Source organism: Xiphophorus maculatus, chromosome 7 (assembly GCF_002775205.1).
Source record: "Xiphophorus maculatus strain JP 163 A chromosome 7, X_maculatus-5.0-male, whole genome shotgun sequence".
NCBI classification, from domain to species: Eukaryota; Metazoa; Chordata; class Actinopteri; order Cyprinodontiformes; family Poeciliidae; genus Xiphophorus; species Xiphophorus maculatus.
Genome location: NC_036449.1, coordinates 23,238,134 through 23,242,979, shown reverse-complemented (window position 1 = coordinate 23,242,979; position 4,846 = coordinate 23,238,134).

The following is a 4,846-nucleotide window of genomic DNA, read 5'->3' as shown; positions in this document are numbered from 1 at the left end:
TGTTACATAATAGCAGGAAGACAGGGCAGATTCCTAACGCTTTGCGTGGAAAACGTTTGCATTCAGTGTTCCGGCAGTTAATCATTGTTTTATATGACTTTGCTGTTTACTTTGAAAGTCTTCCTATATCTCTTTAATTAAGCACATTAAGATGTTTTTCAATGTCTTTTTATTGCATGACTTCCTAATGCACTTGTGGTGAAAGGTTATGAAATTAATATGTATTATAACTTGCAAGTCATCGCGTGACTGCATGTACTGACTGTAGATTTGAGCAAAGCCCTCTCTGTTTACTTTACAAGTTCCCTCCCTCTGGAAAACAGACACACTCGTGCCTCACAGGCTTTGTAGACAGTGGTGGCGTGCAAAGCCTGTTGTAATAGGAAACCAACTCCCCTCTGTAAAGAGGAAGTTGATACTATCAAACCAGTAATTCTTGGATTTAGCTTTGGTTACAACTTGTTTCAGCCCACTAAACTGATTTATGTAAGCAACTGATGTGCCTATTACTTTTTTTAAATGTGTCCAAAACTCAATCAAATACTAAAAGAGAAAATCTTTGACTTCTTTTTTTGTGTTTTCATTTCCCTTCATTTCAAAAGTAAGCAGATCTGTTGTGCAACATATCATATATAATCTAAAGACAAAGCAGGCAATAGTTCTGCGGCAGAAGTTTGAACTCTGCAAGAGTTCATTCTTTTACCGCTGCCACCTGCATGACGTTTGTTGGCAATCAAGTCTATCCTGGGACAGTTTGTACTTTTCGTGCATAGTTTTAAACAACTTCTGTTTAAAACTATGCAGAGCAGTCCATGCAAACTGTACCTTCATTATCAGTTAGTCTTTTCTCCAGTACTCATATGGTCTCATTATGTGAAAAATCTCCAAATGATTAATATCATCCTGGTTCAAATACATTTGCTAAGATATAAAAATACCAATACAGTGTCATGACTTCTTTTTTAACCCTTTCATGGAAACAATGCAATTATTGGACATTAACGTTGATTTGTTCCTTTCATTTTTTACTGTAAAATTACTGTTTTCTGACAGGCAACACATATCTGTCTATATGATCAACAAATAGATCACGATTCAAACAAAACAATTGTATTTAATTAATATGTATAGAATATATTCTTTCTGTTTATTGCACCAATGGAAAATGTTTTTACTTTTTTGTTTTGCTGATATTGTTCACCTTAGTGCTGATTTACTGTGAATTTCATCCATGAGGGACAGTTAAAGGATTAATATAATCTGTTGTTTTGTAATGTACTGTGTTGTGTTTTGTTTTCTAACTTTACTCACTTAAGCACCTTACAAGTTTTTCATGGAATTAAGTTAAAATAAAATGGTGAAAATACCTCTGTTTAAAGATTTTACTCTTTGGAAATTATGCTGAAATGTTTTAGTTGAAATAGCATAAATTGACAAGTGGAACATATAAATCCAACTCAGACAAATTAAGCTTGTTAAAATATAATCATAGTGCAAGACTTACCCTAGGTATATATATTTTTTGTTAAGTTTTATTTTCTTTTAATCTGATTTCATTACATAGTTTCATGCAATACCTAACCATGAGTATAGGGGAAAACTGTTCAGTTCATAAGTCTACTAGGAGGTTTGGACCATGTGGCGTGCCACATGCCCTCTCCTTTGGCATACATTCCTTAGTGATACATAAAGATTAATAAAATCCAATAAAATATCATTTTAAACAATGTTTTTTTTTCTTAGAGTAATTATGTAATTGACAGCTAAATGGTTGTTTTTCCATCTCCACCCTAATATATACATTCAGTCTGAAATATTTCTGCCTAATCAGCAGAAGAATGACAGGTTGAGCACACACACCTAGCAGCGTACACTGTTCTTCTAGTCAACCTTTCCTCTAAAAAGAGAGCGTGGAAACACTCTGACCCAGTCTTTTCTATCAGCCCATCTTTTGTTCATTACTTGAATGTCCTGTTCAGTGCAAACAGTCAGTATTATAAAGTGTCACTGTGTGAACTCAGCCCCACTGTCCTGACCTCTGAAAACACTGATAACAAGTAGGTGTGGACTGGATTTCTGCGATTTACACACAAAATACAATCATGCAACCACTGGACTGAACATTGCCTATAGTATTGCAAGAGTTAATTATCAAGTCCAAAGAATAAATATGATACAAATAATCAAGGATATGATATAATTTAAGTGAATATGTATCGCACCTCTGTAGAAACGTCTGTGGCTCTTTCTACATGCATGTACCCTGTGGTGCTTTGTTTGAGAGCCTCTTACTAGACATATTCCATCTGTTATGAAATTTGGAAACTAGTGACAAGAGAATTTCAGGCTTCTTACTGTAATATGCCATGGTTCTGTGGTGTTTGTAGCAAGGTCACATGATGAAGTGTGCTGGAAAGTTCTAATTGCAACTATAAACACTGCAGGGATGAGAAATTGTTGAAAATCCTATGCAATGTTTTAGTTAGAAAAATATGAGGCTATCACTGTATGATCGTCATCATTTTGAAGCCAAGTCGAACTAAAGAAGCATGAAGAAAACCACAGAACTGTCAAATGTAGCTGTCAATACACAGATTCTGCCACATGATGGCGCCAAACACCAACAAAGCAAAAATTCTCAATTCTTTTAAATTTTCTCTTTCTTGTTGGTTTAGAACCATATTGCTGAGCTGTACAAATGCATATAAGGAATAAGCAAGGAACTCCATGATGTGAAACCATTTGTTTGTACCATTTGTAGTACAAACTCTTTGAGTTTGTACTACTGGCTCAGGTCCAACTCATGTGAAAGGTTGAGTCAGCCTGAGGTATAAAGTCTGATAGTATTCATGTGCAGTCATACTTACATCAACAGTTCAGCAAAGACAGATAATCAAATTTGTTAGCTTAAAGATTGTTGTACTTTAGTTATATTAAAGAGTGATAAGACAATGTGTCAAAAGTAACTTTGTGTACTTTAAATCTTCATTCACAATAGGTTATTTGTCAGATTAAATGTGAATGAGTGATAAATTGACATCTGTATTGGGGCATTATCAAATAACCGCAGTTATTGCACTGGCCTTTGATCATCTTATCACTGTTTTATACAATAGATCTGGGTCAGTTAGTACAAAGTGACAAAAAACATTTACTATATACTTACAGTACAGAACACTGAAATTATGTGTTCCTTGTTTTTAATTTTGCAGTTTTATACTATGTATTGCATGATCTACCTTCATGTTTATTTTGTTTGAATGCTATAACTACTTAATAGTTAAGGATCTGATGCAATAAATTAAATGTTTCAAATACATCATGTCTCCCTGTGTATTTATTTTTTATAATTGTTTTGTGTTCCTGTCTGGTTTGTTGATTAATACTTAGTAAGTATTTTATCAAAGCTAAAAAACAGATAAGACATTAGCTTTCCTAACAGAAATTTATTTTGCAATAAATATTATTTTGAGAGTAAATCAGTGTGAATCCAATACACAGTGGATATGTACGGGTGGTTACATATCAAACTCAAGGAAAATAACATCAAATTTGAAAAAATGGACATTCAGGGGGGACAATCTATAGAAAGAAAACTATTAGCAATGAACACTATAAATGTGGCGTTTATGAAAGAGCGGCAAGAGAAAAGGTTTTGCTAAATTGCTTTGTTCCAAAAAACATTTAACATTAACCTGAACTCACAAATCCTATGGTAAAAACAGCAGTGACAGCAGCATGTTGTGGGAATGAGGTAAGGCAAGGAAGTTGATCAGAGTAGCTGGGACAGTAGATGGAGCTCATACAGGGGAAATCATGAAAGTAAAAGTGCTTAAAACCTTTTAAACTAAAGTTCAGAGACACTCTCAAAACAATCAGACACAGCTCAACTACTCAACAAAGAATACAACCCATCTCAATGTATACTTGTAAAGCAAAACAAATTAGGGAAAAGGCTCAAGAGTTATAATTTTGGCTCCTGGGTATAATTCAGTTTTTAATTACACACTTGTTGTAAAGCCTTCTGCATTCAGTATATGTACAGTAACTTAGAACATGCATTTTGATGATGGTTGTTATCCAAGTTAAAAGTAACTTGAAAATATCAATCACCAGCATGCTTAATAACAATGCTCTTCATTAAGCTCACGTTTGTTCATAAAAAAAAAATTCTTAATATTTGATGTCCTAATCTACAGTGTCATGTTTTCATTAACTTCAGTGGAAAATCTTCAGAAATAATGAAAATGTAAGTCGCTGTGAAGTTACTCTATAGAACGTGTTCCACTTTGTAAAATGACTGAAATAAAATAACTTTTCAGTAATCCATTTATTTACGCTGTATAGAGTGGATGTCTGTTGTGTGGTTGCAACCACACGGTGGAGCCAGAATCTAAAAAATGTCATCGGTCCGGTCTTGTCCACCGTGGACAGAGTAAAAAGGCTTTTTACTTGTGTGCATTTTGAAACTATTTACTATCTTTTCCTGTATGATCGGAAGTGTATCTTTAGTTGCTTCCCAAACGATAAACTTTTACTCACCATCTAAAAAAAAAAAAAAAAAAAAAAAAATCCCAGTTTAGGGAGATACATTTATAAGCTGAAAACAAACAAGAACCGAATAAGTTTTATTCCAAATATGAAGAGCTTCCTTAATATCGCCATAAGACCGTGTTTACGTGCTTCTCAGGCGATTTTGAAAATGCGACATTCTCCATTCACGCTTTCCTAAAATTTTGAAGTTAATCGCTTCTATTCACTTAAAGGGTTAAAGAGAGAGAAAAAAGAGCGATTAACTGTGACATCAAGCCTCTTACTTATGTCTTTAAAAAGGAGAGGGGGAGAC